The sequence below is a fragment of the Suricata suricatta genome, chromosome 15 (genome assembly GCF_006229205.1).
Source record: "Suricata suricatta isolate VVHF042 chromosome 15, meerkat_22Aug2017_6uvM2_HiC, whole genome shotgun sequence".
In the NCBI taxonomy this organism is placed as follows: Eukaryota; Metazoa; Chordata; class Mammalia; order Carnivora; family Herpestidae; genus Suricata; species Suricata suricatta.
In genome coordinates, this window is record NC_043714.1 from 18,507,163 (window position 1) to 18,523,132 (window position 15,970).

Sequence of the window (15,970 nt, forward strand, 5' to 3'; positions counted from 1 at the left end):
AACACTTTATCAGCATGTCAGGATGACTCTTTTCTCTCCTGGGGATGCTGGCGGGGTGTGTGGAGAGGGTGCCTCGCTGAGAAGATTGCCCTCCCTAGGTTGGCAGGAAAAGACTTGCAGTGTTTCCGTGCATCCCTGGGAGGGTCCCAGTAGTGCCCCGGGGGGAGCACAGGGAGTTGTGAAAAAGTAAAGCACAACCGGCCACCAGAATAATTCACTCCCTCCACCTTCTCTTTAGCACCTCCCACTCCTCTCTCTTTATAGCCGTCCTTTCTCTCTGAAATCTCAGGTTACTCGACTGGGAGTTCTCAGACCTCCAGTTTCAGTCCTGCCCTCAGCCTCCGGTCGGGAGACACCCGGCCCCAGCGACTGGATTGGGCAGCCCGTCTTGACACACCGCCGCGCTGAGTGCTTGAGGACGCGTTTCACCAGATGGTTGGGGTTAGTGTGTGTCATCACATTCGAGTGGGGATTAGGAGCAGGGAGGCTGCCTCGCCGGAGCTGTGTGGTCTGCTCCGAGGGAGAGCTGCGGGCGAGGGAGCCTCTGTGCCTTTGGAAGAAGAGGAGGGCTTCGTTTGCTGCAGCCACAAGAAAGGCAGTTTTCTCAGGTAAAGTAAAAGACATTGAATGCTTCCCTCTCTCCCTCTCTCTGCGTCTCTCTCTCCCTCTCTCTCTGAACCTAGTTCTGAATGGAATGCTAGCACAGCACACTTGTCAAAGCCAGTTGTTGCTCTCCTATCACTGCTGCTATTGTACGGCGGACCGATGACCGTGAGGAGCTTGGTGCGCGGCTGTCGGCATAGCACGACCGCTCCCCAAGCCTTGCTCTGGAAGGTGTAGCTAAGAAAACGTCTTCCGGAGCCGCTTGTGAACTCCCTGACACCTTCCTTACCTACCCGGAGCAGGAGCTGCAGACTGTTCACAAAGGACGCGGCAGGCCAAGGGAGCATTATTTTAGCTTTCAGGATTAAAATCCACTTTCAAACTGTTGCATTTTACTCCTCATTTTAAAGAGATCCCTGCAAGAGTCTATCACTGAGCTACTGGGAGACGTGGAATCCTTACACGGTTTTTAAAACGTGCATCCTGCCTGATTTATGACGGACCCAAGTGTTTTTTTTTTACCACAATTGGGTGATTGAAAACTTCTTAAGAGAAGAGGCTGCCCTCTGCCCAGCTGATAGATCAGCTTTAAAACAAAAGTGCTCAGAGGTGGAGGAAAAGCAGGAAAATGCTCTTTAGCGGAGTTTATTCCTCTCGCAGCTGCAGGCAAGCAGATGGAGGGAATTCATTTGCAGATCTGTTTGTGAAAGTTTTACAAGTCATTGAAAACTAAAGTAGCATCTCTGTAATGGATCATTAAAGTCACGACAGTTATAGGTTTTAAACAGGCTATCTGAAGTGTTAATTAAATGGAAATAGATTTTCTGGCCGGGTTATAAACAAACATTGAGAAAAAAGCATTTTAATTATAAATTAGTCACTGGAAATTAATGGTCATCCAGTGCCCGAGCAACATAAAATGAATCGTCATCATACATATGAGTAGCTATTAATGGGACCAATCTGCCAAAAGCATCCACCAAAATGAAATTGAACTGAATGCAACAATGATGTTAATATACTATGTTTAATGTGTGGTATCCAAAAGGCCTTTCAAACTGGTGCCTTATTTTTGCAGGATCAAAAACTAAAATTTTTGTCTTTCCAATTTTTGGGTGAGCTGGGTGAGTCAGTGAGTTACTTCTTCTGCACTCTAACAGACTTGCCCTCCTCCATCATGCCCATATACCTGTGGTGCTCAAGAATTCTTGTTTCTACCGGACTCTCACATTTGGTAGAGAAACCCAACACTGTCCTTGCCCTTTGCAGGTGAGAAATCTGATGAAGAATACTGTATATAAGCTATTCTGAAACAGGAGCTGTTTAATAGGCTGAACAGCAGGATTTATGGCTAGTGCTTTGTGATTTTGGTATTCAACTGCATAAGGATGCCTGCAAAATTGTGTTTCAGGTTGTGTTATACGTTTTTTTTTTTGCAGCCAGTTGCTATTATTTCATCTTCTTTTTAAAAAGTTCTGATTAAAACAACCTTACAGTACGGTGTGTGGTTGTTATTCACAGTGTTCTCTGCTTATAGTCTCAAAGCCTTCGATGAGAAAGTATCCTCAGAAATAAGCGGACAGTTAGGACAACTGAGTATTATCCGATTCCCAATATTACATAACCCAAATAGGACTAAGTTCATAAGTCTTCTGGAATTCCAGTCATTCCATTTTGACTCTACAATGGAACTGGGGCTTAATAAACTAAAGACAGAAAGGCAAACGAATATCTCGGGTTGTATTGGGATTAGGACTACACGCGCAGCAGGCACCGTGCTGACCACCAGGGCCGTTTTTCACTCTCACAGAAGTATTTCAGAAGAAAGTAAAGTTTCTCCTCACAGGATGGAGATGCAGTGTGATGGCATCTAACAAAGGCAAGTTCCATTTAACCATGGGGGCCCCCCAAGCATTTGTCGCTAATGGTGCAGACTGACCATCAGGCTGTCTGCCCAGGATATCGACAATATGGAAGAAACCATCCCCCAACCCCTCTCCACTGAGCCCATTGTATGCAGGATTAGGCAGGATGGAAACAAAAAGGGAATGTTGAGAAATAATAAATTCACACCTTGAGAAGGCAGAGTGTTGTGTCATCCCCCAACAAGGCTAAAGTAATGTGAAGTTACTTAGCACAACTAAAAGGCTCTGCTTAAAAGACAGTGCCCACAGGGCAATCCCAGTTGCTTGTCAAAAATCTAAATCTAGGGTTCCAGATGGTAAACATTCAGAGACATATTTATGGTGACTTCTACATACCTCCGTTTGACATTTGGTTCAGCCCTTGCGCTGGTAACACACATGACGTTCCCATCAGTATTGCAACAGCTGTAGAAGTGTTTGAGCATCAAGGGCTGTCCCTCGCGGTGAAGGGGAACAGAACCAGGGGGCGCAGGTCTCTATTTGCACTGTCGATGCATCCTGCTATCTAGGCACGCAGTCAGGTGACGAATCTCAGAGGCGAAGAGCCATGTGAAAGCTTGATTCAGTAAGTTGCAAAATCCATTTTTATGGTCGAGTGGAAAACTAACACACATCAATCCAAATGTTCACTGAGCTCATGCTAAGTTATTCGGAGTGGAAACGTTCATCAGAGAACTAAAAGGGCTTCTCTCCGTTTGCTTCTCAGAAAATTGATGTGACTTCAGGCAGATTGTTGTGGTCATTTCCATTGTAGTAGTTAAAAGTAGAGACAAGTGTCAAGAGTGACACTTTGCATTTCCTGTCCTAACTATATATCCATATGGGAATGCATAGGAGCTTACTTCCTTTGTATTTTAAATTTAAGATGGGTTACGCTTTATGAATCTATAAAATAAGGTTTGTGATACTGAGCACTGAGCTTTTCCCAACCATTGCCATGTGGTCGAGGGCAGCCAGGGGGTCAGGTCAGGACATCTGGTTCTTTTTTCCCTGTACAATATTTTTGTGTAGAGAGTGTGGAGTATGTTTAAGGGGATTAAAATGTTTAAGGCGCTGACTCTAAATAGATTATTATTTTTATCACCATTATTGACTTTGAGGGAAAAGAAGCCCATGTATGAAATTAATTCTATGGTCATATGGTAAATTTACCTTTACTTTAGGTCAGATCCCTGGCAGAGAAGGCATTTGAAAAAAGATATTTTTGGAAAAAGCTTGTCCTGAAATGTGTTTCCTATTTAAAATATTTTCAATTCTATCTTAATATGCTAGGAAGGAGGGGAATTAGCCTGTTGGCTTTTTTTTTCTCTCTCTCTCTAATAGCTCCCTCACCCCCACAGCTAATCTGTCATCAAATTCTGTGAGTCCTTCCTTTAAAACATCTTCCCACATCTGGCCCACAGCCACTGCTCCAGCACAACGATTGCATCACACACGGATCAGTACAACAGCCTCTTATCTGGTCCGCCTGCCTCCATTTCCCTCTTCCGTCCACCAGTGCAGACTGAGCTTCCTAAAACTCTGATTCCATCAAAGCATTTCTGAGCTGAGAACTGCGACATGGACCCTCATTACTCACAGAATGAAGTTCACATGACATGCTGGCCATCTGTTCCTTGGTCCCAACTTTCTGACGGTGTCTTCCACCAAATTCTTACAGCAATACAAGCCAAACCTCCTCTTCCCTGCAGCCCAAGTGGCCATTTCCACTCTCCCACTACTCCCCACACCAGCCGCGTCCCCACCGCCCCATCGTGCTTCCTGGTCTCTTCTCTTACCCCAACCACTCTACATTTCGAGCTTGTCTGCAAAATGAGGGTCTGCCCTCTTGTGCTCTGTTCCTTTGGGTTCTGTGTTTGTGAGACTGCGTAGAACACACAGCACCTCTCTAACCTCATCCTTCAAAAATGTCAGCTTAAACCCCATCTCTTCCGAGAAGCCGCCCCTGATTACCACATCTCCCAGTGATGTTTTCCTTCCCTTGAAGCCAACCTTTCTTTATGTGTGGGTTGCACGAGCACAATCGCCTTGTTTTTTTATCTTGTTTCCTACTTTGCCATTTTACCACCTGACTCCTCAGGTAGGGTGAGTCCTCCTAAGACAGGGACGGCCTGGTCTACTTTTATTTCCCACAAAAGACACTAATAATTGTGTGTTGACTAGTTCACGGGGACATTCAAAGAGCCAAGGTAATTTTCTCTCTGGTTACCCCACTTTAGAGGTGTTTGCCAGCTCTAAGAGCCTTCTCCACCCATGAGAGAGAAGAAAAACAAAATGATGACACTTACGTGGTTGTATTTTAGGGTAGCTTAGAAAAAATTCCACCTAAACAGAATGTGAAATTGTTGCCCCAAATTAAGTTTGAGTATTACAATGACAAATCTCCATCTATTTCAGCTTTCTGTAACTACAGTAGAAATTACATCTATCCATCTATGGTATAAAATTTCAACTATGATTTTGAAAGCAGGAGGCTACTGCCCTCAGTTTCGACAGACTTGTGTTCTAAGCCAGGGACCACCTCTCAGTAGCTGAGTGGCCTTGGACAGGTGACTTGCCTGTCAGCTCCCTCCTCTGTAGAACAGAGGCAGAAATACTTATCTTGGGGATGTTGTGGAAAAAACGCATTAAGTGCTGGCACACGTGCAATACAGGGAGAGAAGAGAGGTTGGTAGGCGCGTACACAGATCTAGATCCAGGATGCAGGAATGTGTTCGTCTCAGGTATGGTAGTCACTGATTTTATATATTTATGGTATGTCTGTAGCCTTTTCTGCCACCAAAGGTGGGGGGTGAGGGGAAGAAAGATCAAGAAAGTAAGATTGGTGGAGGTGGGGAGAGATGGAGAGGGAAGTAGGAGAGGGTGACAGAGCGGGTGGCTGTTTTTGGCATTAGGAGTTTGGAGCAACTGAGTTAATGGATCTGTGGGGACAATGGTGACCGTTGAATACACTTTGCAGGGAGGAGCAGAGTCCTGGGTCCTGCATTAAGGGATAATAAAGAGAGGCACTGAGCTGCAGCCCTGGAAGAACAAAGAGTCTGAGCGGTGGACCCCAGCAGGGAGTTGAATCACCAAAGGGTCATGTGCTCCTCTTCCTTCCTTCTGGCCCACTATTTAGAAAGAAATAATAACTTGGCAAAACATAGTAGGAGTCGGGTCAAGCTCCCAGAAGTAATTGGTAAAGCGAGATACCATTTAGACAAAACAAGAGGCCTGGACCTCTGCTGTCCTTCACCTCCAAACCAAATTTCACAAAATGCTGGAAGCAATCAGCCTGAGCTCTGTTCCCTTTCCAAATTCTGCACCCACCATCAAACATGGAGCCTTCTCTCTGTGTCTCCTCCCCAGAAAGGCAGCTCGCTGAGAAATTATCTAACGAAGCACTGAATGCCACCTCCCAAACATATCCATGGACACTGGTCATTCCATTTCAGTTTTCATCCATCAGAGGATATTCTTTCCTATCCTGATCATCTGGTACGCACCTGCCCCAGGCCGGGGAGAGGAAGAAAACTGGAACTCCTCTAGGATAAATGGCAAGGCAGTATCTCTGGGGGATCCCTCCCTGTCTCCAGCAAACATGTGCATAGAACTTTCATTAACAGTTATGTTGCCTGACTTCATCTCAGCTGCCACAGTTAAACGAGGCTCTCTCTGCCCCCAAAGTATATGATCTTTGTACTACTGCACAATGTGTTAAACCTTGTTAATTTAAAACAAAAATGGAACTCTCTACTTCACCTTCAAAGATAGAACTTTTTCTTATACTCTGATTTTCTTTGTAAGCCCAGAGCTACAAATCTGTGAGACCTATTTCTACATGTTTTAAAATGTGAATCCCAGGAACTTGGATATGCCACTATTTAACTAGAGTGGGTGAGCCTGATGTTAAATTGCTATGCTGAATAAATGAACAGACACATTGTGTTTTTGGTTAGAAAGAGAAAGGAAGGAAGGAAGGAAGGAAGGAAGGAAGGAAGGAAGGAAGGAAGGAAGGAAGGAAGAGAGAGAAAAAAAGAGAAGAAAAAAGAAAATTCATTATAAGAGGTAAAGTGTCCCCAAAACTAATCTCCACATTTTGGGTGATACTAATCAAATGTTCACCCAAGGTTAGACGGCTGGTGGTGGGAACAGAGTTCAGGAACTGGCAAGAGCCCAGATGACTCTGCTTGAGTGTAAAATAAGGATTCTCAAGTTCATGTGGGTAATAAACTCATTTTTGTGAGAGAAGAGTACCATTAGTCAGATGGGGACTTGTTTTCTCCCATATAAAACTACCATCACGGCCTCTTCTGCTCCTGAGCTTCTGGCTCTGACATGGATTTTTACCTTCCTTCACATGTTTTGGCTTCTGTCATGTTCTCCTCAGTTTTCATCTATTTTGTTGTTGGTGGCATCGCCCAGATCTTCAGTTCAGCTACACATTGCTGTTCCTAGATACTAGTTCTGTTGCTACAATGAACTGAAACCCTGACTAGTTTTTAGGACTTTGTGTTACAGTTTTTCCCATCTGCGAATAAAGCTAATACTATATGAACTTTTTCACTTCATAAAAAACCTAAAATAAGTTTGTCTCGAGAACTCAAGAAAATCCTTCTGAATCCATTCCCTTGATGAAAGACGCCCCAAACATACCAGCCTAGGAGCTGCCCCAGTTTTGTGAGCAATACTAGAACACTCCTAATAAACAAAATAGAAATCTGAAGTACCCAGAGTTTTGTCTATTGTCCAGTTTTGTGGTGTGTTGTTATAGCTCAGGTATGTTGTCATGACACCTGCTATAGTAATTTAAAATCAAACTGAAGGTTAGACTCTTCTAAGATATCAGCCATACCAGAGTCACGGTGAGAAAAGATTAACTGCATGCCAAGTGTGCATTTATTAAATTAATTTAGAAGTGTGCACCTGTGGATATTATCTTCAAACTCATATCACTAATATGGCTTAGCACCACACTCACCTTTCTATAACACGTCCTCTGAATAGACTGCCCCCTTAACCTTCACCTGCCAATAATCAATCTTCCCCTGAAGAAAAGTTCTGAGTAAACAGATGTGCTTGGCGTTGCATCCAGATATTCTTGAAACTTCAGCTTTTAACTTTCGTGTATGAGAAGTGCATCCCAGCCAAGAGGCCCCTGCAGATCGTGTGATCCCTTTTTCCTCTTGAAAGCTTCATGCTGCTAAGGCAGAGAAGTGTTCTGAATACAGCAGATGAATAAAAGCGTAGGCGATGTCATATTTGTGATTTGAGACACCTAAAGTCTTCACATGTGTTATCACCATCTTTCTTATATAAAATATCTATATTTAGTAGAAGAGATTTGGGGGATATATTCAATCTCAAACAGCTTAAACTACTTTTTAGCAGTTGAGTTGATGCGCCTTCTAAATAGAACCGGAGCCAAAAGGAATAGGTTTAAGAAAGCTCCTTCAATTTACCAATTTGTTTATTCTACATGTATTTGAGAGTTTCCTGTGTATTTCTGTCCCAGTGTGGAGAGGAATACAAAATAATAAAGGATACCATCCTTGCCCTGAAGGAAAATCTAATTTAGCTGTGAGGGGAAGGCATGCACACAAGCAATTTAATAGTAATGCAAAGAATGTGGTGATTAAGTATCACTTGTTAAGTTCTAATTAAAAAAAAAAGGACGTCAACAGAGCCCCCTATTGGAGGAACGGGAACCTTAGCTAGGCAAGACTGGTCCAGATCCACAAGCAGATGTATCAGAGCAGTGAATCATCTCTATCCTTTACAAACTGTGTGGGGCCTATTGACTCTCTCTTTTATTGTTTCCTTCTCTATAAAATAGAGATATGGTTACCACAAAGGGTTGTTATAAAGGTTAAATGAGATGACAGTAAGATGCTTAACACAGGGTTTAGACCACAGTAAGCACTCCCATGGCTGTATCTTTCCAAGATGGCGGAAAGTTCCTTTTCTGCAAGGACTTAGACTTAAGCAAGTATGTCGTTTTCACATTAAGACACAGCATTTTTGAATCAGCATTTGCATAGATGCGCTTTGGGAATACAATGAAGGAGGGCACTAGACAAAGAGGAGAAGGAAGAAAGGAAGGGGAAGAGGGAGAAAAGAAGAGTGATAGAGGAAAAGAAGAGAGAAGAGCAGAGTGCGGTCCTCTGCTGCCTCCACTCTGTGTCTTCTTCTGTTTTAAGCATGTCATGTCAGAGATACATTAAGCTGGATTCTAGATGTGTCCTGACACATCAAGTACACAAGTTGAACCTTATAGTTAAATAGGTACCTTGGGGAGTTTAAGCAATCAGTTTTTCAAGAATGGAGGGAGAAAGAAATAGAAAGAGAGAAGAGAGAAAACAAGACAATTGGAACAACACAAAGACCAAAGACAAAAAAAAAAATGTTGCCTAGTCCCAGTGACCATGTTGAGAATGAAGAAAAGATGGGTGTAGGAAATATTATGAAGAAATAAATAACAGTATCAACAACTTGGTGATTGGTCAAAGAGAGGACAAGTGACCAGTGACAAAGGTGACACTGAAGTATCAAACCCAGAGAACAGGGGAATAGTGACACCACCTAAGAAAATGGGGGTGCTAGAAGTAGAATTTCATTTTGCAGCACTCTAAATTTCCAAAGGAACAATGGTCATTGTAGAGTAAATGTTTCTCCATTATCTATAAACTGATAAGTATGCCTGTGATAACTTGATAATACTTTATAATTTAAGCATGAAATCAATTGCCTGATCCTCAGTGATACATAAGCTAGAATGCACAACTGTGATTTTTCTTAATCACATATTCCTCCTTGGATAAAAAGGATCTTCTCTCAGGTTAAGAAAATGGTTGACCAAATAACAATTCTATTGTTCTTAAACTCTGGGGAAGTAATGAATTTTCAAGTCAGAGTAACACACTACCTCTGCAGAATACCTATAATTCTTTTCTTCCAACTAAGAAAATGCTGGTGGAGAAGGATATATAGTTAAAAGAGAGTCTGGAGGCAAGAAGAAATGAAACATTTGAGTTGCTTCTGTCCATAAACCTTTAAATTCTGCCTTAGAAGGGTTGGACAACCTTTTGCAGAATGTATGAATGACTTATTTTACAAAGGATATAGACACTTCCTTCTTCATTCACTATAAAGACAAATCATTCTTAATTTTGAGGTTTGGGAAAGGTTCCACCATTCCCCTGCTTTTCTTTCAATCCCTCTTACTTTGCCCTTTTATTTTATTTGTTTCAGCCATACTTCGTAATAAGATCCTCTTCAAAATAGTACGAGAGCCATGTTTTAGTCACTTCCTTATACTAAATCACTGAATAGTTTTCAGGATTAGGTGTAATTCTATTAGAAATAGAAGACTGTATTTGCCATTTCAAACTCTGGCACTAGATGTTGGGAGGCAGCATGATTGAAAGAATACACTACTTGAGTCAGCAAGATTTAGAATTAAAATCTAGTCTTATTACTAGAAATAAGTGGGAATAGCATTGACCTGTGGAGACTTGACAGCATTTTGGTTCCTCAAAAGAGACTTGGGTGATATTCAAGTTTTTAATGAAGACTTTGGCCTGTTTTATTTTACTCAACTGAGTTTTCTGAACCATGTTCCCTGGTTCCTATGGGAGAAATGCCAGCCTAAGTAACAGCACCTGTAATCCATTTCTCATTCAGGGTTGCCATGCATGATGGTCTAATTGGTATGAGCCAGTTTATGTTTGAAAGCTATTAATGGCTAATGATTTAATTGGTACTTCATGAGACATCCAGCTTAATGAACCAAGGGGAAAAGATGTAACACACAAGTGCCACAGTGAGATCAATACACGTCATCTGCTGCAAGCACAAAAGTTGGGCTAAGCTGCCAAGCTTAATACCAGGTCAGAGCTCTTCATCTGGTGTCCCCTAGGTCAATGGGCTAGTGTGCTTGCATGGAGATTGGGGTCTGGAACATGGGCTGCTATTCCTAAACTTCTTAATTTCAGACCATCTAAATTCTGATTTTGATTCAGGATTCTACTCTTACATGTTCCACTTTCAGACCTGCCTCAGAGGGACAAAGACATCTTGTATAGAGAGGTATGGTCCCTGTTTAAAAAAAAAAAAAAGAAGAAGAAGAAAGAAAATGTCAATGTTGTCAAAATATATTCTGTCAGAGTCACTCTTTTGACACACCAAAGATAAAAAACAGAGAGAAATATCCTATATTGTGCTTCATGTATAGCAATTGTTATTTTCATCAGCCATTTTGCTTTCTGTTGTTGATCTACCATTTTGATCAACCACTATGGTAATCTCCAAAGTGGAATTGGAGGTGTTCCTACAACTGCTTCTTCGGTTGTTATAACCCCTTTGGAAGCCTAGAATGTACCACTGGACTGCCTCTTTGTTCAGGTAAATCATATTTCATGCTGAGCAAATAATAAATTTAAATGTTGCTAGCAATGAAGTAAAATTCACTGAATAATGGCAGTAGTATTACAATTAGGACAAAGGCAGGGTGGTGCAGTGGAAACACATTGGAAACCTGGATTCTAGAACCTGGCTACCACTAGCAGTGTAATGCGGAGCACATCAGTTAACCTTTAGGGAGTATGCTCCTTTGCCTTTATTTTGTCCCCCCGCCTTACATTGTTCTCTGCTACTGGCAAAGTCTGCCATTCCTTAAAACAGGCCTAAATAAGTAAAACATTCTCCTTGAAATTAGAAGGCATGGTGGGGAGGGGCAAAGAACTTCAATGCTGCATCACCTTATGCTTCTAAATTGAGCTCTGTTCTTTATCTCTTTCTTATTCTTACTCAACTTACGTACCACTGTTAAACTAACCTTCCTTTTGCGCAGTTTCACCATGTCATGCTATTACCCTAAAACAGCCATCTCTCCGCTTTCTACAGCACCCAGTCTAAATAAGATATCAGCATTCAAGGACGTGCATAATCTTTCCCACTGTAACCACCCCACTTTCCACACACACTTTTGCTCTTCATTAAGCTGATGCAGCATCTCCTAAATTTATGTCACCTATTTCTACTCCTAAGCATTTGCTCCTACTGTTTTCCGGGCTGGCAATGTCCTCTCCTCATGCTTCCAAATGTCCAAATTTCACCCATTCTTGAAGAAAAATCACCCCCATTCTCTCCATGGAACTTTCTTTTCCTAACTATTCCAATGATAGACTATTTCTTCTCATAGGTGCTCTCTCACCACTTAAAATCTTGTCATGTAATATTAGCTCTTAATTAGGTAAAATTTTGCATTAATTGTTACTCTTCATAGATTTTTTTAAGGACAATGGGGATAGAAAATTGCATTTTGGTTATTGAGAAATCTTCACACACTAATCAGCAACAAATGCACAGCTATGCTAGGCAATTCTCTATCTTACCTGTTGGTTCTATGGCTTAAATGTTTTTCCATCTTCTGCCCACATCACTTTGCAGGGCTGCCTTTGAGCAGCTGGATTCCATCCAGAAACAGATTCAAATAGACAATAGGCCAACTCGAATTCCCATCTTCCGTGATTAGTGGTGAAATTGTATAGCTGGTGACACCCACATGTCAGCCACCCAGGATTCTATGTTATCAATTAATTTCTGTTGAGAACTGAACTGAGGAGTTGGTGACATTTCTGTTTTTAAGGACGTGTAAAACTATGGCTAGACGAGCATTTCAGAGATAGTGACAGACATGCAGACTTGTGCCATCTGAATCAATATATCCACTATCTGCTGCATAGCATAAATTAAAATGCCCTATAAGGCCCATAGTAAATCGTACTGTTTCCCTCTCTCTCTCTCTCTCTCTCTCTCTCTCTCTCTCTCTCTCTCTCTCTTTCTCTCTCTCTCTCTCTCTCTCTATTTTACAGTAGGATTTGATTGTAAAAATTCTTTGGCTAAGGAGTTGAATTCTCAGTTGCAGGACAATTAGCCAGCCAGATGACAGGCTTTAACTTACACAAAAGAAAAAGGAAATTAACACACATTCTGTCAAAGATCTTTGTTCTTGTAGTTTTAAAAAATGATTTAGAGTCAGGGATAGATTTTCCAGGAAAAATATAAAACATTATAGAAATAAAGAATGTTAGAGGTGTACCTTAGAGGTCATCTAAGTAAAATCCCTCACTTTACATCTGAGGAAACTGAGGTGTAGGGGATATTCAGAGACCTGACTAAAGTCACAAATATCATTCTTACCAGAGAAGCTTCTACAAGCTAGGCTTCATCAAGAAGTGCATGCCAATGAAAATCTACCAGGACCAAAGGGAGTTCATGGGTGTATTGTGCATTAGGATCTAACAAGATTGTGAAGGTATGAGCCCAGTTTTGTTTGTGACCATGAACCTTCTTGCTGAGTGCTGTGATGAATAATCAGGTACTATAGAGAATTCTTGGAACTGGAACAAATACCAGAAAAAGGATTTTTTGGATATATTCCTTGCAAAAAATACATTCTAACACAAATGGATTAGAAGCTCTCTTGCTACAGATGATCTGAAAGTTAGGTAGCGTTAGTATAGAGAACTTCCTTTGTAGAAAAAGGCGTATTCTAACCTACGCTAAAAGGATCCTACTCAAATGATGATGACAATAGTAATCCTTATCCCTTCAAAACATCATTTCTTGAGCTAAATCACTGGAATTTATATGCAAATATTTCTGCACCCCATAAAGCTGAATCTGAGTGTAGACAAGCCCTAGTCTAAAGAGTTAGTGAGTGGAGGAATCAGTGTTAGAACTCATGTCTTCTAACTCCTCTTTCACTGCTCTGTGCTTCAAGCAATTCAAAATATATCACATTTTCTCAATATTGGGGAAAACTATAGCATTAGAACAGTTGAGCCTTTCCTCCGAAACATCACCTCATTGAGAAATAAACATTTGAAATTCTTACCCGGGTACTGGGATTTTCCCAAGAGAAATCTAAAGAGCAATATTCTTCATAGCTTAATAAATGACACGAGTGTATATTCCATCATATATTTGTATAAGTTATGTTTAAAATTGATTTATTTATAAAGGAAGTAAAATCAATCATTATTGAATTATAAATGTATTTCTTAGTCATTAACTTATATTTTTGTGTTGTATTATAAAGAATAACAATTTAATAAGTCAAAATAAAAGATTAATTTAGAATGCTTAAGTGTGGCTTTGACTTTTTGAAAAATAGTTTTGTTTCCAAAACATGTTCTAGATTTCCTTTTGTTGTTGGTTGTATCTAAAGGAAGCCATTATGATTTTTAGGGCAGTGAAAGAAATAGTGACCAGAAAAGCAGTATTTTTATAAATATTTGCAAGTTATTGGTCCTATTTCACTCCACTGGAGAAATGTGGTTGCAAATCTGGTTGGAATTATAAAGAAATCAAACTTCCCAGTGTTACAACTTCTGATGAAAGGAAGAATTCCACAGAGAATGCAAAGATAATGGGGCAGAATAATGACCTGTTTGTCACGTAGCTAAACCAGATTACAGTGAACGCTGAAAAGGGATTCTCTGAAAAATTATTTCTTTGGTTCATGCAAACACTTAGTTTCATACTATTCTCGACTAAGCCTGTATATTGAACTTTTCTGTAAAATATGCTTTCCTTTTTTCTATTTGTATTCCAGCTGTTGTCTATAATGAAAATAAAGCAAGTCGTGTTTTCTACTTATAGGGAGGACACAAAGAAATAAAGCTGAGCTCTTACTAAATTCTTTAGAGCTCTATGGTTCTGCCATTGAGCAGCAAATGCCCGTGAGTTTCTCTGACCTTTTCTCAAACATGCTCATAATACGCACCAAAAATACCACACAAAATGGCAAACCTTTAAAGTAAAAAAACAGCATAAAGATTCAAGTGTTTGCAGGAGGAATAGAATTCAAAAGTTAGGTTGCAAAGTGTGAGAGCATCTTTGTTGTTTCTCTTACTCATCACAGAGATTCTTGAGGTAGCTCTAGTCTTCAGCTTGTTACAGACATACACAATGGACTTTGTCAGTTTGTACTCTACTGCACTTACAAGTTGTAAGTCCTCTGAAGTTTTATGTAATTGGATTGTTCCCAGTTTAGGAAATAAACATCCTTTGATTTTATATAACAACATATACTTTTCCAAAGTGCTTTCTTTTTTTAAGTTTATTTATTTATCTTGTCAGAGAGAGAGTGAGAGCAAGAGCGAGAGCGGGAGAGAGAGAGAGAGAGAGAGAGAGAGAGAGAGAGAGAGAGAGAGAACGGGAACAGGAGAGGGGTACAGAGAGAAGGAGAGAGAGAATCCCAAGCAGGTCCAGATTCACAGTGCAGCCCAATGCAGGGCTTGACCTTACAAACCGTGACATTTTTTCCTGAACTGAAGTAGGATGTTTAACTGACTGAGCCATCCAGGCATCACAAAACGTGCTTTCAAACATATATTTGATTTCAACAACTCTATGGGACATGCCACACACCTACATATCTGTGCCCCTTTTAAAGAAAAAGAAACAGAGCCACATTCTTAGGTAATATATATTGAGAAATATTTAGGGATATAAGACCATGATGTATGTAAGTTACTCTCATCAAATTCAAGGGGGAAAAAAAAATATATATATATATTTCAGTGGGGGGGCAGACAGCAAGTGAGCAATTGATAAAGGAATTGGGGCAAATTGTTAACAATAGAGGAATCTGAGTAAATTATCTTGCAACTTTTCTATAAGTTAGCTCAAGTCTCCAGGCCTCAGTTTTTTTGTAATTATTTTCAAATTACTTTTTACAAATTTTTATTTACAAACATTTTTTAAAAGATACAGAGACACAGAGGAGTTAAATAATCCACATACACAAATAGAGCTGATCAGAGGCAAAATAAAGAATGGAATCCAGGTCTTCTGTTTCTCCACACTTCTCACAAACCTATAATTTATTTCTATATAAATTGAAAAATAATTTCTACCTAACATATTTATAAACCACAACCACACCTTTCTCCAATCAATCACCAGTAATCAGTACCATAGCCCAGGAAACTTATTATTATATTACCCATTACAAATCATTTTGACAATTCTACTTTATTTGGTCCTCATAACTCCTTGAATGAAGTAGATAACACAGGCTGTATTGGACCCATTTCACAGATTAAGAAACAGGCTAATAAGGAAACGTATCACTATTATTCATAGCTACTAAATGGCACAGCTTTATATTCTATAGCCAGATACTCAAGTCCTCAAATTCCAGAACCACTACTCTTTCTATTACATCCTCTTGACATTACAATGCCTTTTCATTCCCCTAATGACCATATCTAAAACTTCTTAGACTCACCTTGTATTTAGCAATAGAAAACAAAAACAAAGACAAAGAAAAACAGTCTCTTAAAGAACAAAACCATATGACTGAAAAAGATGCCTATGTTTTATTTACTAATATAATGTATAGTAACAGCTAAGATTTCTTAAGTACCTACCTGCCATGTACAAGTGAGTGC

At 40.3% G+C, this 15,970-nt stretch overlaps 1 protein-coding gene across 3 annotated transcripts in view; it reads left to right on the plus strand.

The window, feature by feature from the left end:
* The first annotated feature begins 306 nt into the window (after window positions 1–306).
* The window catches only part of SULF1 (sulfatase 1), a 174,913-nt gene continuing 159,249 nt past the window's right edge, over window positions 307–15,970 (plus strand). For all 3 annotated transcript variants that reach the window (XM_029923229.1, XM_029923231.1, XM_029923234.1), the window contains exon 1: window positions 307–608. The gene's annotated coding sequence lies outside the window, so the exon portion shown is untranslated. The remainder of the gene's footprint in view (window positions 609–15,970) is intronic.